Consider the following 27472-nt stretch of genomic DNA (forward strand, 5'->3'; position numbering starts at 1 on the left):
GGGTATTCTAATGTAAAATTTTTAAAATTAATTTTTCATATTTTAAAGTTTAACCTGTCCTTGACACATTGGCTGGGACGAAATCGTGTGACAGGGGTGGTTCGACATTCAACGATGTCATGCTTTTTTTTATCATTAAAAAAAAAAAATCAGAAAATTTAAAAAAATATATACACTCTTTTATTATAAAATAAAAAAATTATATGTTTTCGAAATTTTTTAAAACACTCGTTCGACATGCTTTTGGACCGTGCAAAAAGCTGTATTAAAGTAGAAGGAGACTATTTTGAATAAAATTAATTGTTTTTGCCGATAAAACCATTTGTTCTGTCTTTTTTTTAAAAGTCCTGTTTACTTTGGAACACATATTGTATATATTTCAGATGAAAGTTAATTAAGCTTAATTTTCTTATTTACATACACATTTGCATCAAAACGTAATTGTTTCAACTTTCGATTTAGGAACCGTTAATGAAGGTTTGAATATACACAAATTTAAATTAAATTTATACACATGGTCACTAAATAAAGTAAATCGGGTAAAAATATACTTCATACAGTAAAATGGTTGTACATATTAAGAGAAAATTCTAAGATTGCTAACATAAAAGATATTTTTGTTCCAATACTTAATGTAAAATTTCTATTTTGCTTGTGTGCTTCGAATCGTTATCCCATATCATGTCCCATTTGAGTGAAATTTCGTCTTCAGCAATTTGATACTTATGTCAATGAATCATTGCTTCAAGTTTCTTTCGTAGTTTGATTTCTGTATTTGGGAAACTTCCTATTTATGCAACTTTATCTCCATAGCTATAAGCTTTTTTCTGAACCATCTGTCTACGAATTGTTCCTCCACATTCGAATGGTACATTCTTAGAGTTTTTAGGCTAAAACGTGTTTCGTACCGTAGGAATTTGTTTTTCAAAATAGAACTATCACGTGATTTCAGAACATAGATAGTGTTGATTCGACCGTCTTTTTATTGTATAGTCACTACAGAATAATTTTATGCTAGCTACATTTTATTAGGCTTATTTTCTAAAATTGCAGTTCGAAACATGGCTTATTATTATTAATAAATATATTTTCCACTTCCTTGTATACATTTTGTGGTACGTTCTAAAACTTTCTATAACTCATAACTACTTATGAAATTATGAATTAATACAGAAATTTATAAGTAATAAAATTAGCTTCCATTTAAACATATGTATTTGTATACTAAGAAAGAAATTGAAAAGTTATTGTTATCTGGGCAATTTAAATTGAATTTTAAATAATGACTTATTTGAACATTTCAGCAAAAATATTCTTGAAACGATTAGACATTATTATGAGTCATACCTGAGAACTAATACATTTTATGAACTAAAGTTATTATATGTATAAGCATAATTATATAACCTATTGAATCCAAACGCAAATTTCCCGTCCGCTGTTGACCCAGATTTTAACCTGCCGAATGTTTTAACCCAGCAACATAGCTCTGTGACTATTTTGATATAAGAAAAGCAATAAAAAAAAATTATTTGGTACAGATGTTTTTATACATTTTTTTTTTTAGATATTTACTCTAAAATAATTCTTATCTTCCGAACTTTATTTAAAAATTATAGTGGTCCACATACAGTTAATTACTCTAAACCAGCCAATCAATCTGTTTCGCCGTTAAATTGTGTAAGGGAAATTGATTTGATTAATTCTTATTTATTGATTTGTCATTTTGCTAATTATTTTCACTCAACTTAATTGCTCAATAAATCGCATGACAAAGGCTTACTAAACAGACGTTGCTGATTTGAAGAATTATTTTGAATAAATGTGTTTTCTGCAGAATGGTGCTATTGCCATTTGGCTTCCAGCTGGACTGACTGCCAAATCAACAATGATAACAATTAGGCAATAAATTTTATGTTTGGGGATTTGCGACAAAGACTTTTTGGCGCCTCAACTTAACGGCTGATTAATAATTAGAATTAAGTATGTGTTTATATGTTCGTTTGTGCACTCCCAGGTTATCAGCAAAATGTGAAATACAAATGAAGTGCTTTAGAAGATTTAGAAAGAATTCAATATATTCTGCGTTGTTTGTACTTACTTGTTGCTCATACATGCCTACATACATACACACGTTTTGGTTTATTTGTTTCCGTCAGTCACAAGTATTTGCGTGCTTTACCGCAATCTAGATAAATGAAACGCTTTACCTATTTTTATTCGAGCAGTTACATAGCTACACAGCCATTTATAAGGCTTGATGCCTACAATTTTGTATGAGTTTGTGTCTGGGACACCTCTTGTATTGGTGGCATTTGCTTGCGGAGGACATAGTTTGCACACCCTGCAGGAAAGGGTATTGACTGAAGAGAAGACATTTGCTCATTATCTGGGTGTAAGTATAAATTTTCAGTGGTATTAAACATGGTTTAGATACATTGGTTTTTATCTATATAATGGTTTATATCAAATATATTGTTCCACCATTCGAAGCTTGTCTTCCCTAGCTGTAAATCGAAAATTCAGCGAGGCACGTTCAAAAGGTGTTAGAAAGTTCCGATTGTTTTTATTTCTAGTTTTCGTCTTTTGCTATATTTTCAATAACTTTGATACAACAAAAATAAAATTTGTTTGTAAATATTTTTACAGTTACAGCAAGAAAATAAGAAATTGATTCAAGTACTCTTTACAAATAATAAAATCGATTTAATTTATTTAGGATATCATATAAATGCAGAAATTTGGAAATCCTACAAAATTGCAAAATGATTTACATAAATATTTGGTATCTTCTCTCAGACAAATTTATTTCTTCGCTTCGGCTAATTTTTCATTGACAGACATTCAAAATCGTTCACCAAAGGCCCCTTGCCGGCTTCTAATATAGTGTTAATTTCATTTAATCTACTATTGTTATACTCTCGCAACCTGTTGCTACAGAGTATAATAGTTTTGTTCACCTAACGGTTGTTTGTATAACCTAAAACTAATCGAGTTAGATATAGGATTATATATATATAAATGATCAGGATGAAGAGACGAGTTGAAAACCGGGTGACGGTCTATCCGTCCGCCCGTCTATCTGTGCAAGACTAAAGCTATAATAACTAAAATTCACTAAGAGCAAATGTTTTTAGCACTTCTATCGAAAGTGTGCACATCGGGTGACAACCTCGCCCACCCCCCTGTAACGGTACTGTTAAAAACTACTAAAAGCCCGACAAATCAAGCACTAAACACGCCAGAGACATTAAATTTTATCTCTGGGATGGTATGAGATGACTTTATAGGAACCGCATTCAAAATTAGACAGTAGGTGTAGCACCGCCCACCTTTAGGTGAAACCCTATATTCTGGTTAACGATGCCCAATCAAGTTTTAATACATGCATTTAGTTTACTTTTATTATCAAATATTACTGTATTGAATTTACAAACGTTGCCTCACACATACAATAAAAAACAAATAAAAACAAGAAAAAACGGTAACTTCGGTTGCACCGAAGCTATAATACCCTTCAGAGATACAAAGGTTCCTTACAATAACTTGATTCAGATCTAATTTCGTGAATCGGCAATAAAAATAAAATTGTTTTCCATGCAGGCACTTTACTCCGATCGTTCAGTTTATATGATAGCTACATGACATAGCGATCCGATCTCATGCCAAATTTCCTCAAGATACCTCGACAAATGAAAAAGTTTTTCATGCAAGCACTTTACTCCGATCGTTCAGTTAATATAGCAGCAATATGTTATAGTCATCTGATCTGTACAATTTCTTCGGAGCTTGCACTATTGCTTTAAATAAAATTCTGTGCCAAATTTCGTGAAGATACCTCGTCAAATGAAAGAGTTTTCCATACAAGGACATTACTCCGATCGTTCAGTTAATATGGCAGCTATATGTTATAGTAATCGGATCTGTTCAAATTTTTCGGAGATTGCGTTGTTGCCTCAAACAATAACTCATGCCTAATTTCGTAAAGATACCTCGTCAAATGAAAGAGTTTTTCATACAATCACTTGATTGCGATAGTTCAGTTTGTATGGCAGCTATATGCTATAGTCATCCGATCAAAACAATTTCTTCGTGAATTACATTGTTACCTTAGAAAATAACTCATGCCAAATTTCGTGAAGATATTACGTCAAATAAAAATAGTTTCCAATACAAGGACTTGCTTCCGATTATTCAGTTTGTATGGCAGCTATATGCTATAGTATAGCTTTTCCGACAAATGAGCAGCTTCTCAGGGAGAAAAGGGCAGGTGCAAAATTTCAGATTGGTAGCTTAAAAACTGTGGGACTAGTTTGCATATATACAGACGGACGGATGGACGGACATAGCTAAATCAACTCAGCTCATCATGCTGATCATTTATATATATATTTATTTTATAGGGTCTCCGACGTTTCCTTCTGGGTGTTACAAACTTCGTGGCAAACTTAATATACCCTGTTCAGGGTATAACAAGTAAGCAAGCGCTAAGTGCGGGTGTAACCGAACATTTTATACTCTTGCAGCTTGCATGGATCAAAGCCGGCTAAATACCTTCAATTAAAGAATTTAGTAAAATCATTGTTTGAAGAAATCATGAAGAGATTGCAATCATATTTGCTTAGATCATCATCGTATAAAATATATGCGATATAAAATTAACCGGAGAGGCTAAATTTAATATATCAGCCGAGGTTTCAAAATCATGGATATCAGCTATACAAGGGCTCAGGCAAGTTTTCTTTCGATTTTATCCAGTTTAGGCATATCTCAAAGACACTAGATTCTACCAGCACAACCTTAAACATACCTTTGTACATACATATAAGATTTTTAATCTTGCAACATGTTCCTACAGAGTATAATAGTTTTGTTTACCCAACGGTTGTTTGTATCCCCTAAAAATTTGCAAAAATTGAGATATCCTAATAAAAAGTTGTACACGTGTACGTGGAACACGCCACGCCCACAAAACGCCATTAACCGAAAACACATAAATGGCCATAACTAAGCCGCAAATTTAGATACAAAACTGTAATTTGGTACAACGAATCGTAACAACTATTTGCATTTGTGATTGGAAAATTGTAGAAAAGTGGGCGTGGCCCCGTCCCCTTATAGGTTGTATGTATATATCCCCCCAACCATTCAAGATATATCACCCAAATTTGCACAGGACAAATGATTTCGACAGTTCTTGGGCCAGCATAAAAATAGGTAAAAGCGGATGGTAACCACTCCCCATATAATGGTTTCATTAAAAAAAAGTGCGAAAAATCTATAATTAAATGCACCAGAAACATAAAATTTTACACCTGAGATGATATGAGAAGGCTTTGTAGGAGCCGATTTTAAATTTAAACAGAGGGCGGTGGTCTAGACCTTGGCCTTAATCTCATATCCTAATATCATTAACTTTATATATTAAATTTAGCCTCTTCGGTTAAATTTATGTCAGATAATCTAATTTAAGAATGATTTTAATATAATTTTTCCTGACTGGAAATAAAATCTAGTTGTAAAACTAACTGATTCGGTGACCTATAATATAACTTAATAAAATATCAAACTTGATCATAATTCATTCACGATTTCGTCGAATAGTAAATGTTGAATTCTCTCGCCACATTCTTTATTGAATATGAAATTTTGCCAACGCCTAAACGTATTTCCCCGGATTTTGTCCTAGAAAGTTGTAAGAGTATGAAATGTTCGGTTACATCTAAACTTAGCTCAACTTTTCTTATTAATTTTACATATATTTATATTACAGGGTCCGGCACTCGAAGTGTAAACAATTAAAATGGCCATACATTCAGTTTGGAATATAACTTTTAATCAGTTCAAAGTACAAAATGTGTGAAAATAACACAAAATTCGGAAACAATTCATCGGATTATCATATGATGAATTCGAGAGCCATTGTGTGGACGTTATGAAGTTCGGAACGTTGTTTTTCAGCCATTCTTAGTTCACTCGAGCTTTATGGGATGGTGCCGAGTCTTGTTGGAACGTCCATGGTCTACCACGCTCGATGAAAACGATTAGAGCGCTCATCTGCGGTTACAGCGGCCCAATCCATTACCAGTGGCGGGTGCTGCCTCCTGGTGGCCAATCGATGACTAAAATTCTTGTTTGAACGTTCAGTCAAGTAAATCCAATCGTTTTGAGAATTGAAGAATTGTTTATAACTATATATATATATATATATATAAATAATCAGGATGAAGAGACAAGTTGAAATCCGGGTGACTGTATGTCCGTCCGTCCGTCTGTCCGTGCAAGCTCTAACTTGAGTAAAAATTGAGATATCTTTATGAAACTTTGTAGACATGTTTCTTGGTACCGGGAGACGGTTGGTATTGCAGATGGGCGTAATCGTACCACTGCCACGCCCACAAAACGCCATTAATCAAAAACAAACAAATTGCCATAACTAAGCTCCGCAATAAGATACAAGACTGTTATTTGGTACATAGGATCACATTAGGGAGGGGCATCTGCAGTAAAACTTTTTTTAAAGTGGGCGTGGTCCCGCCCCTAATAGGTTTAATGTGTATATCTCCAAAACCGCTAATGCTATAATAACAAAATTCACTGGAAGAAAATGTTTTAAGAACCTCTATTGACGGTGTGAAAATGGGTGAAATCGGGTGACAAGCCCGCCCACTCCCCATTAAATTTTATCTCTGAGATGGTATGAGATGACTTTATAGGAACCGCGTTCAAAATTAGTCAGTGGGCGTGGCACCGCCCACTTTTAGGTGAAAACCCATATCTTGGGATCTGCCTAACCGATTTTAACCAAATTCAGTGCATAACGTTCTTTTAATATTTCTATGTTATAGTGCGAAAATCGGACTACAACCACGCCTATTTCCCATATAACACATTTTCAATTCTATCTGATTCTTTCACTTTCCACTATGCATATCAAGCAACAATGATTATATCGGGGTAAAACTTTGCGAGAATAATACGTTTAAAATATGCCACCTTGTGACCAAAAATTGTCTAAATCGAACTAAAACTGTTCAAGCCCCTAAGTACTAAATATGTGGACCCCAGTGCCTATAGTTGACCTTCTACCGAAAATATCATTCAATCCACAAAGAAATCTCAAACGAGTATACCATTTGACTTTGCGAGAGTATAAAATGTTCGGTTACATCCGAACTTAGCCCTTCCTTACTTGTTTAGTATGCGGCGGATGCTACGGTCAGATATTTTCAGTTCTTTGGCCATTTGATAGGCACTTCGTGGGGGATTTCGCTCAAGTCGCTCCTTCACTTTTTTATCCATCTCACATGACGTTGCAGTCTTTTGATGACCACCACCATGGCGTTTTGCGATGCTAGAGGTATTATTATATCGAGTTATGGTGCGATAAACGAAAACTTTATTCACTTTTAGGTGTTTGAGCTCTCGAACATTCGCTGATTGTGATTTTCTAGCTATATATAATGTAATCACACTATTACGTTTGAAGTCCATTACAGATTTATTTTTTTTTTGCGTTCACTCTCGGCAATATGCTTTTGTGTGCTTGTAAACAATATTCTAAGTTGTCATTTAGCTAACTTACAAACAGCTGATGCCCGTGCGTCAGCTGCGCGGGCGGTCGGAAGTTGGTTACACTTCGAGTGCCGGACCTTGTACATGTATGCACTGAAAATAAATTGAAAAGCATTCTAAACGATTTTTAAATTTTATCAACTGCTAGCAGTTATGATTCTGACAGGTCAGCGAGGTGTTGGCATTAAAATTTTTCACTCTGATAGAATTCATAAATCTATTTGCTTTTATAACTTTTCCACCTGCACTTAGTTATGAGATATTTTTAATATAAACGCAAAATAGACATGGTATCTTCGCACAATAAATAGGAATATGGATTATAATTAAATATTTATTATGTATGAAGTAATCATTTCATTCAGAGCCTCGAACATGGTAAGAATCATCTCAGTGCACTTACCGCTTTTAATAACTTAGGAATTTACAGAATTGAATCAGTCAATAATTTCTATTTTGTCCTTATAGTAGATCTGAACTAGTAATTGATTGTAAAAAATATATAGAATTTTTAATGCACAAAACACCGTTATAAAACATTATTGCTTTTGACTTTGTACAGTTAAATTGCGTTTGCACTTTTACATTACAATACGAATACAACTTAGTAGAAATACTTGCTTTCTAATATAAAAACAACAAGTAAGGAAGGGATAAGTTCGGGCATAACCGAACATTTTATACCTTTGCAACTTTCAATGATTAAAGCCGGGGAAAACCCTTCAGATGGGGGCAAAACTTTATATTAAGAAATGTAGCGAAAAGATTCAACTTGATTGTTCAATGAAACTTGGTATCGTATTAACTTACTATGAAGGTCATAGACTCACTTAGTTTTATTACTATATTTTACTTCCCGTCAGCTAAAATTATGCTAAAATCATTGTGGGCAGAGAAATATATACTCAGGTTACCTGAGAACTTATTTTCAAGCAATTTCATAAATACGTATACAAATATATAGAGTAAAGTCAGCCGGATGTTTCAAAATCGTGAATATCAGTTATATGGGGACTAAGGCAAGTTTTCGCCCGATTTTATCTATTTCAAGCATAAAGATACACTTTTATTAGAAAAACACGCTCTCCAAATTTCATTAAAACAGAAACACCACACTGGCCGATATAAGTGGTATAAAGCCAACTAAATGTTCGTAAATCTGTATATTAGGTATGTGAGAGCTAAGGTAATATAATATGGTATTAATGAATCAATGAAACATTTCCCCCGAATTTCAATAATATGTCTCACATATTTACCGGCAAAAAGGCAGTCATACGACTTTTCATTCCATTTATTCGGTATGTGAGGGCTTGAACAGTTATGATCCGATTTTGACAATTTTTAGATTCAAGATGACACACCCAAAGCACTATTTGTGTAAACCTTTCTTGCCAAGGAACTCATGTATAAGCTACAGCTTGCGCGAACAGACGGACGGACAGGCAGACATCCGGTTCCACTCGTCTTTTCATCCTGATCATTTGCATATACATAACCCTATATTTAACTCGATTTTTTTTGGGTGATACAAACAACCGTTAGGTGAACAAAACTATTGTACTAACTCTGTACCAACATGTTGCAAGAGTATAAAAATATAAAACTAGTGTTTTAGGCTTATAAATATTTTTTTTTACGATAACAACATATGTATTTGTATACATATGTTTATGACCCATACAATGAAAAAGGAAATAAAATTGTGAGCCGGTTCTTGAAGTATATAAGATTAGACAAGCAGGCTACAAAACACAATTCAATAGAAAAACAATAAAAAAATAACAAATAATTATACATTATTTTCAATAATACATAACTAACTATAAAACAGTTAACAGTTTGCATTTTCATATTGATTGCAGTTTTGTGCACAGACTATTTTTGCGTTTTAAAAATTCAAGTGCAAGGCTGTACACAAAATATATATGCATGTACTTGTATTTATGTATTTCTACAATTCTATATACATTGACATAAATCTATTTATATGTATACATATATAAATATGTATATAACGTACCTATGCGATGCACATTTTGTATATTAAGTTAGAGGAATGTGTGAGCTACCGAATTCGCCCGCGCAAAATTCAATCCAAAGAATTATTGCGACGTAAAATGCTTTTGTTTATTTTCACACTTTCCATACATATGTATGTATATAATTATTTTTATTTTTTATAGTTTTTGCAATTTAAACTGATTAGAACATATGAAAACATTAGGGTCGATAGTCAATTTTTCGAAATCTCTTCTACTAAGTGCAAAATATTCAATAAAATTTAAGTATAATAAATTTTGATTTTAATTAAATTTACTGTTATAGCTATATGGTTGCCATGTGCTACGCTATTTTTTAACGCTTTTATTAGCTTCTTGTATGTATGAATGTATGTTTTTATGCTCTTGCAACATGTTGCTACAGAGTATAATAGTTATGTTCACCTAACGGTTGTTTGTATCACCTTAAACTAATTGAGTTAGATATAGGGTTATATATATATAAATGATCAGGATGAAGAGACGAGTTGAAATCCGGGTGGCTGACTGTCCTTCCGTCCGTTCGTCTGTGCAAGCTGTAACTAGAGTAAAAATTAAGATATCTTTATGAAACTTGGTACACATTTTTCTTGCGCCCACAAAACGCCATTAATCAAAAACAAATAAATTTTCATAACTAAGCTCCACAATAAGATACAAGGCTGGTTTGGCACACAGGATCGCATTAGGGAGGGGCATCTGCTGTTAAATTTTTTTTTCAAAAGTGGGCGTGCTTCCGTCCCTAGTAGGTTTAATGAGCATATCTCCTAAACTACTAAAGCTATAATAACAAAATTCACTGAGAACAAATGTTTTTAGCACCTCTATCTACGGTGTGAAATCGCGTGACAACTCCGCCCACTCCCCATATAACGGTAATGTTAAAAACTACTAAAAGCGCGATAAGTCAAGCACTAAACAGTCATTAAATTTTAACACAGGGATCGTATGAGCTGACTTTGTAGGAGCCGCGTTCGAAATTAGACAATGGGCGTGGCACCGCCCACATTTAGGTGAAAACAGATATCTTGGGATCTGCTTAACCGATTTCAACCAAATTCAGTACATAATATTCTTATCATATTTCTATGCTATGGTGCGCATAACAGCATTTTAAATTCCATCTGATGTTTTCACTTTCCAGTATGCAAATCAAGCAACAATGATTATATCGGCGTAAAACTTTGCGTGAATAATACGTTTAAAGTATGCTACTTTGTGGCCAAAAACTGTCAAAATCAAATCAAAACTGTTCAAGCCCCTAGGTACTCAATATGTGGACCCCAGTGTCTATAGCTGACTTTTTTATCAAAAATATCGGTCAACATAGAACAAGGCGGCAAGATTCACAAAGAAATCTAAAACGAGTATACCATTTGACTTTGCGAGAGTAGAAAATGTTCGGTTACATCCGAACTTAGCCCTTCCTTACTTGTTATAATTGTAATTTTTTCTGTGCAAGCGATAACTTGAGTATCAATTGAGATATCTTGATGAAGCTTGGTACACATTCTCCTTGGCCCCAAAGAGGTCGGTATTGTAGATATGCGTAATCGGACGACTGCCGCGATATTCGATTTTCTGTGCAAGCGATAACTTGAGTATCAATTGAGATATCTTGATGAAGCTTGGTACACATGCTCCTTGGCCCCAAAGAGGTCGGTATTGCAGATATGCGTAATCGGACGACTGCCGCGCTTACAAAACGCCATTAAAAGAAAACCTGTGTCATAACCAAGCATTAGATTAAGATAACAAAAGACACCTATTGGCTGAATTTTTTTTTGTAAGTAGGTGTAGCCACGCCCCTTAAATGGTTTAATCTACATATCACCCAAAACGCTGAAGCTAACTCAACCAAATTTACTGGGAAGAAGTGTTTTTAGCACTTTTTGATACGCTGTGAAAAATTCAGATAATAACCACGCCCACGCCCAATATAACGGTTATGTTGAAATACGAGCTTCATAGTAGGAGGTGTAAAAATTGGAAATTAGGTGTAGCATCGCCAACCTTTTGATGAAATCCTATATCTCAGAAACTGTTGAACTAATTTCAACCAAATTTGATATGTGAGGCCATTCCTATAACACTGAAGATTCAAGTATTTTTCGATCAATATTTCTATTAGTTTATTTAAAGAATTATTATTTTTTGTTTACCTAACGTTTGTTTGTATCACCCAAAAATAATCAAGTTAAATATAGTGTTATATATATAAATATAAATGACCAGGATGAAGAGACGAGTTGAAATCCGGGTGACTGTCCGTCGGTCCGCCTGTGCAAGCTGTAACTTGAGTAAAAATTGAGATATCTTTATGAAACTTGGTGCACATGTTTCGTGGTACCTTAAGACGGTTGGTATTGCAGATGGGCGTAATCGGACCACTGCCACGCCCACAAAACGCCATTAATCAAAAACAAAAAAATTGCCAAACCTAAGCTCCACAATAAGATACAAGACTGTTATTTGGTACACAGGATCACATTAGGGAGGGTCATCTGCAGTTAAAATTTTTTTTAAAAGTGGGCGTTGTCCCGCCCTATAATAGGTTTAATGTGCATATCTCCTAAACCGCTAAAGCTATAATAACAAAATTCACTGGAAGAAAATGTTTTTAGCACCTCTACCTACAGTGTGAAATCGGGTGACAATCCCGCCCACTCCCCGTATAACGGTACAAAAAGCGCGATAAATCAAGAACTAAACACGCCAGAGACATTCAAATTCAATATATAACATTCTTTTCATTTCTTATGTTATAGTGCAAAAATGGGCGAAATCGGATTACAACCACGCCTATTTCCCATATAACACCATTTTAAATTTCATCTGATTTTTTCACTTTCCAGTATGCAAATCAAGCAACAATGATTATATCGGTGCTGTATATGTGGACCCCAGTGCCAAAAATATCGGTCAATGTGTATATATATAATGGAAATTCATATAATAAAATAAATAAATGAAACTCTCGATAATAGTATGTTTTTTTTGTCAAAAATGGGTTGAATCAGATCAATACTTCCTAAAGCCCTCATATACCTATTATAAAGATTTTTGAACTTCCGGGTGACTTTGTCTAGCATATATCGGCCAATATGTAAGTTATCTCAATGAAAATGAGAGAGCGAGTTTTACTCACAACCTGCTATCTGTGTGCCTAAAATGGATCAAATCGGGTGAAAATTTTACCTAGCTCCTGCGTAACTAATATCAGGATTTTCGAACATTCGTCTGACTTTACTTCACATGATTAGTGATGGTATGTGATTTACCTTAATAAAACAGTGGGAGCATTTTATTAGTCTGTGGCATGTTAGTAGTATGTGGTATTAGCAAAAATTTATAAAATCGGGTTAATACTAACCTCAACTTCCATATAATACTATAATGCTTTTCGTTATTCTAACCAGTTTTATGCCGAATATGTCGGTCAGTGAGTATTAATATTTTTTCTAAAACGAATATACCATTTGACTTTGACAGAGTATAAAATGTTCGGTTACATCCGAACTTAGCCCTTCCTTACTTTTTGTTTTTAAATTTGTAGAGTAAGCCCTAACTTGATAAATTGTGTGCTCACATACATAGGCTTATATGTGCTATATGTAAGTTATGAAAAATCAAACCCTCTGTTTATTTCTATAACACTTTGCAATATATAACGATATGCGTATGCCTGTGTATGTTTAAATGCTTAAAATGTATTTTACGTCTGTTTGGTTATACTGCGTTTACATGGGGATTCTTTTGACCCTAATTATCGGCAAATTCTCTTTTGGAGTCGCACTGTGCATTCACACGAGCAAAAAGAGTCCAGCAACTCAAATCGAGTTTTTCTGTCATTCCTTTTCATAAAATTTTCGCAAATGTTTGTTCGGCTACGTGACACTTAGAGTGTGTGCCATATTTAAGTTGTATGTTGGGCGGTGGTCTCACATTTTGCTTGCAAGGAATTACAATGGATGTGGTAGAACAATATGAATAATACCCGGTTAATAGTTTCAAAGAAATACTCAAGTCGGGAATTCTCTAATCCACCAGAATGTATTGAATGCCCGCTACTAATATTTTCAAGGCCAAATTTGTAAAAGGAATTTCCTAATCTTTAAGCATTAAAAACCCATACTTTTTTTATTTCATATTTTTTTCTGTTTATTATAAAATATTCTTGAATTAGTTACAATTCTTGTTTTAAATAAAATGATATTTGAACTAAACTCCCTGCAGTTATGCGGTATGTTATTAAAAATTTAAATTGAATTTTGAGTATCTTAATTTTCTCCTTATTTACAATTTTTCAAAATATTTCTATTATTCTATGCAAACATATTTGCATATCACATACAAAAAATAGATAACAGAATTCAAATTTCTGAACGAATGGTATATATTCATTTAAAACCGACCACTCTTGCAATACCACAATAAACCTGTTTGGTTACAAAAGAATCTGTGTATGAACTGGCTCTTAGTAATACGAGAGTTGTCGCTGCTAAATTCCAATTAGTTTCTCTTCTCAGGCGGCTGCACATGTTTGCGCATATTTAAATACACACATAGTATTTACATATAATTCTAAAAACATGAATTAAAAATAACTGCATACAGGAAATGCATGATAAACGCACATATGTACAAGGTGCAATTCAAAAGTTTCAGGACTTTTATTAAAAAACGAATATTATTCGTTTTTTTTTGAAAAATTTATTGGTCGCCTTCAAAATAGTCTCCTTCCGCCTAAATACAACGTTTTGCACGTTCAAGAAGGTTATAGAATGACTTTTTTAGGTCATTTGTCGGTATAGCGTTGAGGATGGCGGTCGTCGCCTTTTGGATGGCATCAACGTCAGCATAGCGGTTTCCTTTCATGACCAAATGTAGTTTTCCGAACAAATAAAAATCGCAGGGTGCCATATCAGGTGAATACGGGGAGTTGTTGACCGACCGACACTACAAATGTAATGTCACATGTAGCGCGATATCTCAGCTGTTATACAAGTCAGCTGTTATATAAATTTTATACGATAACACTGAAGAATACACAATTGAGGGATAACAATTTCAGACAGATGGCGCCACTAGAAGCCGCGTTGTTTAAAAAGTCCTGGAACTTTTGAATTGTACCTTGTATGTTCGAAAGTTATTCCAAGGTACAAGGTGTCTTATGTGTGGCTTCTTGTAATCAAGTTTCCTGCGTGACATTCCAATTTGCAGTTCTCTCTTTATTTATTTTCAAATTTAATTTCAGAAAGCATTCGATTTGGTTAAGCCTTTTTAAAATTGTTTGGCTTCCTGCGTTTTGAAACACTTGACTTCACTTTTCTCAATAAAGAATCAAATTCACAATGTGGGTGCTAATTTTGTTAGGGCTTAGATGTATAGCACTGATTATTTACTTTTAGTTTTTTGTTCATCTTACAAATTTTGTGAATTTCATTTGAAGTTACCTATTTTTTACTGAAATTTAAAATTTCAAACCATTATTTTAGTATATAAACAATCCCTGCTATGGGTATACTAAAAATAACTTTTGAATTTAATATTTAAAAACATTTAAGTTGAGAATTCCTGTACTCAAAACTTTTAAAGTTATGTGTATTTAAATAAATATTTGCTATTTCTCTGTTCGCCCTTTTTCTCTTGTCAAAAATTGTACAAATGAAAGCAAAATCATAGTTAAAGTGATATAGCCGTTTTCTTCAATGGTATCAAATTTTGTTTTACAGATTTTTTACCAGTTTTACCACTGTGAATGGTTTGAACGATAAATCACTATCAAAAATAAATATATAAATTTATTTGGTATTGCTTTTAAAAACTTAAGGACTCTATGGACTATTGTGCAGAAATTTCAAAAAGATCGTTAGCTTAAGGATACAAAAAGATCTCATTTTCAATAATTTTTTTTTTATATAAAAAATTATTTATTTAATTCAAACTTTTTTGTGTCTTAAATATACACATTTAAAGAAAAATTTCTGAGATTTTCAAAAAAAAAGAAATTAAAACTCCGCCATTGTAAGTCATTTCCGGTGACCCCTCGAAAAAAAGGTGCGTCGGCGTTGTCAGCATACCTCCTGGCAGGATCAAAAAAATATATATATTTTAGTTTTAGTTAAGACCATAGACTGGTGCTTAAGCGAAGGAAAAGAAAGTTTAAATTGGAATTTTTGCAGACCTTTTTCCAACAAAATAAAAATTTCGGTCAAATTTGCTCGACATTTTTTTTTTAAATAATTGTAATTGAAAAAATTAATCCTTCGTCCAAGTACGAGTAAATTTTATCTCAAACACCTCTATAAAATTTAATCAAGATCGGTTGAGTAGTTCACGAGAAATCTTGACAACCGACTTTGAAAACACAGTTTCGAAAAAAACGCGTTTAAAGTTTTAAGTAACCATATAGCCGACCTCGAGCGCGCAACTTTTCAAAGCTGTATCTCGAAAACATATACTGGTATCAACTTGAGAACTTAGGACAATATTCCAGAGGTTTTATAGAATTAAATAATACAATAAAAAATCTTTTGGTTTTTTGAAACCGTGAAACCCATGTAACCCCTTAAGTGGGTTTTTGAGGGAAAACAAATTTTTTTGGAATTTCTAAGCTTCCCGACATAATAACATTTGTACTGATTGAAAATCTACGCTGTCTATCTAAATCTATCTTTTGTTTTGGGATGACCATTGATTAGAAAACCCTCATCAGACGTGAAATAAAACAAAATTGTGTACATATAGGAAACGTAAAGCATCGACGCATCGATTTTCATAATTAAATTGATGAAAGTGATTATCAAATGATTACTCTAATTCCTAGTCATAAAAGCTCTCCTACTAAGAGATGAATAACAAAATTAATGCATCCAAGCACATGGCAAAAAATCAATAAAGTCTAAGTTAAGAAAATTAAGTAGATTTATAAACATAACTAAAGAACTTTTAAACTGTTTATTTGCTCCCTGAAACATATTCTGTCACCCATCTTAAAGTCAATACATCACTCAGCTGTTCCTACAAGCAGTAGGCTCTTTTCGTTTTCAGTTTTTGTGACCGAAATAAAAGCCTGACTTAAATACATACATATGTATATACCTATACATACATATATACACATAGCAACACAATAATGTCATTACTTGGGATTTTACTGCATCTCTGCGGGTTGCTCTGATTGATAATAGAATTTCTCATTTCGTACAAATTTTCAATGTGACGACAAAAGACGAGGCAGATGGAAAAAAAGAGACAAAGTAATAAAAATATCATTGCCCTATCGAGGCTGCAGTGCTTACGTTAATGCTAATGTTGTTTTCGATTTATTTGCATAATTTCTTTGTGTGTCGCTTATTTATCATAGTTTTCCTTGACGTGGCACTCACACCCATACAACTTCGCAGATATATATGTACATATGTATATATATACCATATAACTATATACGGGTATGTGCTAAACTTTTTATTTGCCTTGAACTTTTCTGTTGCTGCTTCTGGTAAAATATTTGACTTTTGCTTTTCTTTTTTAGGATTTCGTTTTATTATTGTCGTACTTTGATGCTACTAATGATAAGTACGGCATAGGAGAGTGAAAATTGAAAAAAGCATATACTCTATGTATATAGTATATATTTACAAGTATATACTTATGTATACTCGTATATATTTCGTAGCTGAAAGAAAAATTATGTACACTATTGCCAAAAATAAACAATGCTTCTTTCGCAAATCATTGGCACCAATTTCAAAATAAATCATCCGTTATGAACTGATTTTTTCTTAAATGTATAGTTTGTGTGTCTATATGCATTCGAAAGGCAAAGGGTATTGTTATACACAAACAAATTCGAGATTATGCCATCAGGCAAAACACTGTAGACCCCGCTTAATGTTTATAAATCTGAACTAAAACATCTTCTAAAATTAGTTGAAAAAAAACTTGTGAATAATATCTTGCTCAAAGCTAAAATTTGAAGCTTGCGTGATTTTTCGCACTACTATAGTGGTGAAACCGGTTTTACCGCACAAAGTGCATTTTTATAATTAACATGTCACTTACCGAAGTATTGAAGCTGAGAAATAAATTAAGACTATGATGTACTTGTGTATACATATACTGAATAAAGTATGGATATAGCTACCACAAGTATTTACTTATCTGTATCTAAATGTATCTGTATTTATGTATATATTTGTACTTATATATGCTCATATAGAAGAGAAGTGATATTATAATTTCATGTGAATCCCAAATAATACTGACCACAACCTTGCCGGCAAACTTTTGTGGTTTCGGACTCTTTAGACGACTCTCATCGAGTAACAAACATTCCAAATTATTTAAGGGATGTTTTCTGGCGCTTCAACAACAAAAACTAACTCACCTAATTTCATTTTATGGTCACCCAACAAAATCACGAATTTTCACGATGTTTTCTGAGATTGTGTCCTTTATGTTGTGGCCTTTATTAAATAGAAGTCAAATTTAAGAGAGATTCTGAGCCACATTTGTCATGACACTTATTAAGCTTATGCTTTGCATCTACGATGTTTTTTCCCATTAAGAAAACATGGAACTATTTTTGAAAAATTTGTTCGAAGATTGTACCGTTGCCTTGGGCAATAATCTGTGCCAAATTTCGTAAAATAAAATGTCAGATCGATATCTCAAAAACTGACACACGGATATGGCAAAGTCGAATAAGCTCATCATTTGTATCTATATTTTACAGGGTCCCCGACGTTTCCTTCAGGGTAATACAATATTTGTGGCAAACTTAATATATTTTGTTCAGGGTATAAAAAAGCATAACTAGCCAAAAAGCGCCAATTCCATGTTTGGTTTCGGTTCTATCCTAGATCAAATGAGGAGGATACTTTCCCACTTTGATATCTTTATTTTGATCATACTGTCCTATGACTAACTGAATCCTTTTATGCGAGGAAGTGTACGAAAGAGAACTATCCATTCTTAAACTTTTAAGGACTTCCCATTTTACTGCAATAGGAATAGAAAGAAACTAGTCGCAATTTATAATTTTAATATTAATTCTTATATTTATATTTTTTAAATTTAATATATATTCTCAATATCCAAGCAAGCATAATTGTTTTCCACTGGTGCTTTGGGTTATGTTTCAGTTAGTGACCGTGATCAAACGAAATTTGTCAAAAGTTACGCCCGCAATGCCAAAGTCTGTTGTTCTCTTTTGTTTTCATTGTTCATTTTTACCTATGTTATTTACAAGGTGCGTTCTAAAGTAAACAGGACTTAAAAAAAAGACAGAACAAATGGTTTTATCGGCAAAATCAATTAATTTTATTCAAAATAGTCTCCTTCTGCTTTAATACAGCTTTTTGCACGGTCCAAAAGCATGTCGAGTGTTTTAGCTCGTTGCCCGGTATGGCCGCCAGTATGCCGGTGCAAGCCTTTTGAATGGCCTCCACGTCTGCATAACGCTTTCCTTTCATCGGCAAATGCATTTTTCCGAAAAGGTAGAAGTCGCACGGTGTCATATCAGGTGAATACGGGGAGTGGTTGATTGTTAAAATCTGATTTTTGGTCAAATAATCGGCCACAAGCGTCGATCGATGAGACGGCGCATTATCGTGCAACAAACGCCAACTTCCAGCTTCGTGATATTCGGGCCGAACACGTCGAATATGGCACACCAAACGCTTCAAAACTCCAAGGTAGAATACCGCATTAACGTTATGGCCGGTGGAACAAATTCTTTAAGGACAATACCCTTGGAATCATAAAAACAAATCAGCATTGTCTTCACTTTTGACTTCTCCAGGGGCGATTTTTTGGGTTTCGGCATTCATTTCTCATTTATGTCCACACGACCACTTTGAAAACGTTGAAACCACTCGTGCACTCTGCTACGGGATAGGCAATCATCGCCATAAACTGGTTTTATTAATTAAAACGTTTCGGTAAAAGTTTTATCAATTTTAAAACAAAATTTAATGTTGGCTCTTTGTTCGAAGCTCATTTTCGCACCGATGACAAAAACATACTGACACTTAAAACGCAATAACTTCACTTCCAATAGATGTAATTTCATGAAATTTTTGCTGGAAGTCGATAAAGGATAGCAAATTCTAACGCACTAGTCGACATATAGATGACGTCACTAGAGTTTACTTTGTTACTTTTTTACTGTTTACTTTGGAACGCACCTTGTATAAATATTTGTATTCGACTGCGATTTTGAGTTAGTTTAAGAATATTGCAAATATATTCTAGTTAATTTTCTTAATTAGACTCATACCTTGCTTAACGGCCTAGATACGTTCCACGAAACTAGGCTGTAAAGCGAAAAGCCGTATAAGGAATCAATTATTTTAATACAAATTCATGCAAATTCAATGAGATCGGTTTCAAATTTGTTAAATATGTAACATGATTTATTATTCAAAAGTCATTCTTATCTTTTCATTTCCATTAAATCAAAAATACATACATAACAAGTATATATATTTATACATAAAAAAATATCGGACCCCAAAATCCAACAATCTATAAACAAAAGTGAATATGTATGTATTACATAATTAATTTTTTTTAATCATTTAAATCTGAAGATGATGAACAAATGGTAAGCAGCAGAATACAGTCATCATAATTTTTTGCTGATAAGGATGGACCTGAAAAAAATTGTCCTACGTTGTTTGTCTTGTCCTCTTGTCTATTTCGTTTTTAAGAGATTTATAACTGCTAATGCTGTGTTAATTCCTCGAGAAACTATAGCTCTACGTTCGACGTCAGGATCGTTTTCTAAGAGGATGCTCATTCTTTGTCAATGAAAGGATAAAAATAAATTCTTAAAGTATAAGGTTACAGAGTTCTCACTGGATATGTTTACTGTCGTGCTCACATCGATAAAAAAATGTTTGGCCGTTATAGCGAAACATTTTAGACCGTATCGAAAATGTGCCATAATTCAAGAAGGCCATTATAGCGAAACGCTGTATAATGAGCGGCCGTATGGCGAGGTATGAGTATATTACAAAATATCGAGACTGGTAACTCTGCGTTGTAAGAGAGCAATCAGCTGACTCCTTTCTATGAGAAGAATTCAATTTTCGCGAATATTCCACGAAACCGACGGTAGAAGCATTAGTTGTGACTAATTAATAATTACTTGAACCCGTTAGTGACAATTGTGGCAGTACTCCCCTTAGAGATTCTTTAAGTCCTTATCAAATAAATATAATTATTCACGTTCGTATGTTTAAAATAGGGATACAGAAAGTAGTAAAATACTATAATAGATAAAAATTAATTTCTATTGATTTACCGTCAGCTGTCATGTGGAGGTAGCCACTCCAATTTTTTTATTCCAAAAAAAATATTTTGTCAGCGAGTTTCTAAGCTTCGGTGTATTATCTCTTGTAAATGGCATTTTATTTTTGCATTTATCGAATTTCTTATTTTTGTATATATCAAGTTTTATACTACAAATAAGTATAATTTTGTAATCGACTTAACGTCATGCAATTTATTTCCCTCAACTCTGTTTAAAGTCTGTCTGTCTGTACCACATATAAAAAGGTATTGCTTATACTTGCTTATACTAAATAAATAATAAATGAGTCGTAATCATTTAGAAATTTATTTTCATATATATTTACAGTTATTTCTTAACCAGCTTAAAAAGAAAATCACACACATAAAAGTCTACATTGATACATACATATTTCGCAAATAACACATTTTCATACCAAGTTTCCATCATAGCAATCACATTTTACGTCCAATCTGCTACTACTAACAATAAAATTATATTTTAAGCTTGTAACACAGTGTAAATATGTTTGTGTGTATTTCTAATATTGCGAAAATGTTACGGCGCCTACAGATTTGCCACCAACGGGATTTGACGCCACAGTTCCTATTTATTTGTGCTAATGGACGCCCACATATACTGCAATATATCACACATTTTCTATATACATACATACATATATACGTATATACGTATTTCAATGGCTCTAAAAGTTAGTTACCAACCAAAGCCCTTTGTCCTCATTCTTTGCGCGGTGGTTTCTTTATTGTGTATTTTATTAAATGATTTCACTCTAACCCAACTCGTTTTTAAAGTTATTGCCATAATATTATTTCTAGCATGTTGCTGCAAAAGCTATTGGCTTCGCAGATAAAATATGCTGATTGGCATAAATACGAATATTCTGATTTTACTTGGTGACACAAATATGCATAGAGTGATGATTTATTAGTTGAGCGCTATTCTGGCTATAAGCACACTCGTACGTATACTATGTTAAGCACATGACACAGTAATTATTATACTTTTAAATAACTTAATTTTTTTTTTTCTTAAAACAATAAATGATATTTCATATTGAGGTTAAACTAATTAAGATTTTAGCTTAATTATATGTTTTCACTAAAGATAACAACAACTGTGACTGTTGTCAACCTAAAAACTCGCCGTGGCCTATATCAAAACTTCGGTATTATCATATGAATTTTGTCCCACTACTGCACCTTTGAACTATTACATAGAATATTAGTATGACTATCATATATATAAATATGTACTTATGTATATGTCCCATATGGTCATCATTAAAGTACAGAGATAACTGTAGTATATCGCAAGGACTATTTTGACATTTTTGAATATTCTTCATTTCTATTTTGCTGCTGAAGATTTCGAAAATTTCAAGATCTGTTGGTTAATACCCTATATATACAAATATCATTATACCCTGCAAGTTTAACATAAAAAACTTGAGTTCTGTATTGAATTTTAGTACCCATTATCCAATATCTTAATAATACTTTGAGCTTTAGTTTTTCCTTAATTCCGTTCTCCCATTAACTAAAGCAAATCTCGAAAACTATACTCGGTAAAAAAGAAAATGTAAGAAAATTGCAACACAAACTACAAATATTTATTTGATTAAACCAGGTTGGTTCCCGAATAAGTGTTCAAGATAAATTTTCCAACCATCTGTAAAATCTCTTCAAACACTAACACTAAAATGAAACACCACCTGTGTTTGATTTTTTAAAAGATATCTGTTTTCCAGTAGCTATTTGTTAAATGACTGTAAGGAAAACTTCACTGCGCATACATTTTGCCACTAGCTTACGGGTAACTACCGGTCAAAGGAGCCCCATAGCTAAGTGGTTTTTAAACGGAGCTGATCCCGTGATTTTAAATCCCGATTGGGAAAAAACTACAAATGAACAAAAAACATTGATGTTTTCTCACACGCTTATATTTTATTGTAGCTAAGACGCTTGTAAATTTTTTCGCAAAAAAGATCTAGGTATCATATCTGTCGGATATGCATCTTTATTTACACGTGAAAAATAATCGTATCAAAAGTGCAAACTTAATCGGAAGACAAACCGAATGAAAACCGTCTGTAAAAACTCCATACAGTTTTCCTTATGAAGCCAGTTGATTTCAGTTTTGATCGAATAAAAGAGTACAAAGTAGAACATTTTCAAGAGTAGAGACCATAAAATGCTAACCAAAATATAACGTTAAAAGTAAATCTATGTTTCGAAAATCGTTTTAAAAACCAAAAAAAATTAGATTTAAAATATTTTTTAATTTTTTTAGTAGTACATTATGTATTCTCTTACAACAAAATCCACTTCATTGAAAATAAACTGCTATTAGTGGCAACTCACAGTTTTGCCAGTTTTTTGTTCAATAGCGTTTGATTTCAGCGTTACCAGCCCTAACTATGAGATCATGGGCTCTCTCAAAAAATTAAAAATAATAGTTTTGTAATTTATCTGTAGTTTTGAGTATTGAAAAATTGCTTGATATCACTTCTAACGATTGGACTAACTCAAATTATATATTGTAATATTCCAATTATCAATAAAAATACCCTATGAAAGTGATCGATTTCAAAATGTGTAATGAAATGAAGGATAAAACATAGTAAGAAATATATTCATTTATTTTGATCTCATATTCTTTTATGAATATATAAATGAAACTAGCTTTTAGTATTATTGTTTAATGAAATATGAATGTTATTAAGCTCAACAAAATTTTTTTACTATTAACCATTTTTTTCTCTTTACAGGTAAGTGTTTTCTTCGCAACTATAAGTTTAATTATCCTTTATGTGCCTACGAATGTAAGTTATTTCTTTCTATGTGCTCTTCTCGGGTACTGCATATTTAATTACAAGAAAACTTCGTTGGTTTACGTAAAGTCATTAAGCCAACGTGCGCATGAAAATCTCCTTATACACATACGAATTAATATGAGCGAGCCCTTTTAACAGAGGTAAGCATAGGAAAATTACAAACTTATGCAACTGATATCATATACCGTAACCAAGTTCAGATAGATACCTACGCTTTGGATATATTTTAGTCTCCTATATTAAGCTGTGTATCTTTTAAATTGAAGTCTCTCAAAGGTAACGCACACTTAAAGTTTTACTGCGTAATCCTCACTAGAGGCATTTTCAGAACACAGAGCGGATGACAGACACTTGACTGCAGCTGTTGTGGCTATGAGTCAGTCGAATGTAGGCACTTTACTGTTAGCGCCACTTAAGTTAGTACCTTTATACAGATTTTCTTTACAAAGCGCATTTTTGCATATGTACATGAATTAAGGTACTAAAATATACTTTGTTTAATTGCTATAAAGACATTATATATCTATCAAATACTGAAAAATGTGTTCGTGTTCTAAAAATAAACTGTATAAATTCTATAGAAACTATTTTTTTTCTAACGGTACTTTTTCTACTATTGTTGGTAGTGAGCGGAATGCATTGAAAACTGAGTTTGATTGCTATAAAGACTCTCATACCGATAAGTGCCATTAGGAGTTATACATTAATTTTATTAACCTTTGACATTGCTCAGGTATACTCGAGAACTTATTTTCAAGCAGATTTATAAATATAAAACTCACAAACTGATAGACATATTCGACATAAGGGTTGTAAAAATAACGCAAATCATTATCCAAGTATGTAGAGGGCCGCCGAGTGTAAAATCGGGCTCAGGGATAAAAAGGTGCAGGTTTCCTCCTTACAGGAACTTATCTAATACTTTATAAATTTTATTAACTGTCTTCCCATTACTACTTCAATGTTTTCCAAGAATAACTCAAATACGACGTAATGATTTATGCTGTCATCACATCTTTATCAAATTTGTTTCTTGTTGATGTTGGGTAGAACAAATTTGTTTTGTACGATTTTGAAAATCAATAATGTATAAATCAGTTCATACATAGACTTTCAGTAAAAAATATTTTTTCAGATTATACTGGAATATATAGATATAACGATAGCAAAACTGAATCAACTCATTCAAACCTTTCTTTATCGATATATCGGGTGTTTTTTTGAGGTATAGAACTTTAAGTTGGCATTACTGTTCAAGATGGCGACTGATTTAACAGCAGCAGTGATTTATTCTCAGTTTGGTTTGGCAATTCATCATGAATAGACTCACGCCTGAACAACGCTTGCAAATAGTGCAATTTTATTTCGAAAATAATGGTTCTGTGCGGAATACGTATCGCAAACTACGTCGTTTTTTTATAATATGATGCGATGAAGCGCAGTTCTGGTTGAATGGCTACGTCAACAAAGAAAACACCGTTACATCCAGAAAAACTGACTGTTTGGTGCGCTTTATGGGCTGGTGGAATCATTGGTCCGTACTTCTTCAAAAACGATGATGGCCAGAACGTTACAGTCAATGGTGATCGGTATAGAGTCATGATTACTAACTTTTTCATTCTTGAATTGAACAACCATGAAAATCGATTTATTGAAAGACAAATTTGATGACCGCCTAATTTCACGTTTTGGACCTGTGAATTGGCCTCCAAGATCTTGTGATTTAATACCGCTAGACTACTTTCTGTGGGGTTATGAAAAGTCATTGGTCTATGCGCATAAGCCACAAACGTTTAACCATTTGGAAGACAACTTTCGCCGTGTTATTGCCGACATACGGCCACAAATGTTGGAAAAAGTCAGTCCAGATTGGACTACATCCGAGCTAGCCGTGGCGGTCGCATGCCAGAAATCATATTTAAAATGTAATGCCACAAGATATTCTTTCATGTCAATCAATTAATCCATCGTTGTTTTATTGCAATTTAAAGTTCTATACCTCTAAAAAAACACCCTTTACATAACTAATGATAAAGCGGTTCTTTTGAAACCTACTGTTACTGTTTAAAATCCCTCAATCTTCAATATTTTGGAACTTAGAAGTGAGCTTTTCGAGCTTTGGCGACAGCGAATGCGTCGGTAATAGTCTAGGCACAGTGTAGCCCAATGACGAGCATGATCGATAAAAATGTTTGATCCCTGCTCAAGCACTAAACGATTTTTTAATTCCATATTTGAAACAGAAACTGGTAAAGTTTAAAATATTATCCAAGCGATGCAAATATTTGGGAAAAGTCTTCCTAATTTTCGAATATTCAATAAGTTGTATGATAGAAGGTTATCAAAATATGCATCGTAAACGTGTTTGAAGTGAATAGCTTCATTGGACAACTTATACATCAACGGAACTTTTTTGCCAAAATTTTTTGCAGGAGCGTTGAGTTCATCTTATTTCATATCATGGAACTGTCATAGAAATTAGAACGATTTCGTTAGAATTAAATTTTTTCTTTACTGCTATTTACATCCACTTCTTCATGTAGGTCGTTTCTGTGTTTTTGTTTCATGCTGATGATAAAATTGTTTCGAAATGTTCTAAGTTCTCTGCCATAATTTTGCATTAATTATAAATTGCTTTTCTCTGATCGCGCAGAAATTACAAATCCACAAGCAAGCTTTATACACTAGGTAGAAAAAGTCTCCGCTCACCAATCCGTGGAATGTGTTTCAATAATAATATTAATAAACAAGTAAGGAAGGGCTAAGTTCGGATGTAACCGAACATTTTATACTCTCGCAAAGCCAAATGGTATACTCGTTTGAGATTTCTTTGTGGATTGACTGATATTTTCGGTAGAAGGTCAACTATAGGCACTGGGGTCCACATATTTAGTACTTAGGGGGTTGAACAGTTTTAGTTCGATTTAGACAATTTTTGGCCGCAAGGTGGCATACTTTAATTGCATTATTCACGCAAAGTTTTACCCTGATATAATCATTGTTACCTGATTTGCATAGTGGAAAGTGAAAGAATCAGATGGAATGGTGTTACATGGGAAGTAAGCGTGGTTGTAGTCCGATTCCGACATAGAAACATGAAAAGAACGTTACGCTCCGAATTTGGTTGAAATCGGTTAAGCAGATCTCAAGATATGGGTTTTCACCTAAAAGTGGGCTGTGCCACGCCCACTGTCTAATTTTGAACGCGGTTCCTATAAAGTCATCTTGTACCATCTCAGAGATAAAATTTAATGTCTCTGGCGTGTTTAGTGCTTGATTTATCGCGCTTTTAGTAGTTTTTAACAGTACCGTTATATGGGGAGTGGGCGGAGTTGCCACCCGATTTCAACTATTTTCACACCGTCAATAGAAGTGCTAAAAACATTTGCTTCTAGTGAATTTTGTTAATATAGCATTAGCAGTTTAGGAGATATGCACATTAAACCTATTAGAGGCGGGACCACGCCCACTTTTTAAAAAAAAGTGCAGATGCCCCTTTCTAATGTGATCCTGTGTACCAAATAACAATCTTGTATCTTATTGCGGAGCTTAGTTATGGCAAGTTATTTGTTTTTGATTAATGGCGTTTTGTGGGCGTGGCAGTGGTCCGATTACGCCCATCTGCAATACCAACCGTCTCACGGTACCAAGAAACATGTCTACCAAGTTTCTTAAAGATATCTCAATTTTTACTAA

The 27472-nt window shown here is 33.4% G+C and overlaps 1 protein-coding gene across 4 annotated transcripts in view; it reads left to right on the top strand.

Moving 5' to 3' along the window:
• Positions 1-27472, top strand: part of drongo (Arf GTPase activating protein drongo) — a 111096-nt gene that overhangs the window by 11728 nt on the left and 71896 nt on the right. Inside the window, exon 1 of one of the 4 annotated variants that reach the window (XM_070106346.1) lies at positions 6133-6151. The exons of the other annotated variants lie outside the window; for them this stretch is intronic. The gene's annotated coding sequence lies outside the window, so the exon portion shown is untranslated. Of the gene's footprint in view, positions 1-6132; positions 6152-27472 lie in introns of those variants that run through there. 4 annotated transcript variants of the gene reach the window in all.

This window comes from Bactrocera oleae, chromosome 3 (assembly GCF_042242935.1).
Source record: "Bactrocera oleae isolate idBacOlea1 chromosome 3, idBacOlea1, whole genome shotgun sequence".
NCBI classification, from domain to species: domain Eukaryota; kingdom Metazoa; phylum Arthropoda; class Insecta; order Diptera; family Tephritidae; genus Bactrocera; species Bactrocera oleae.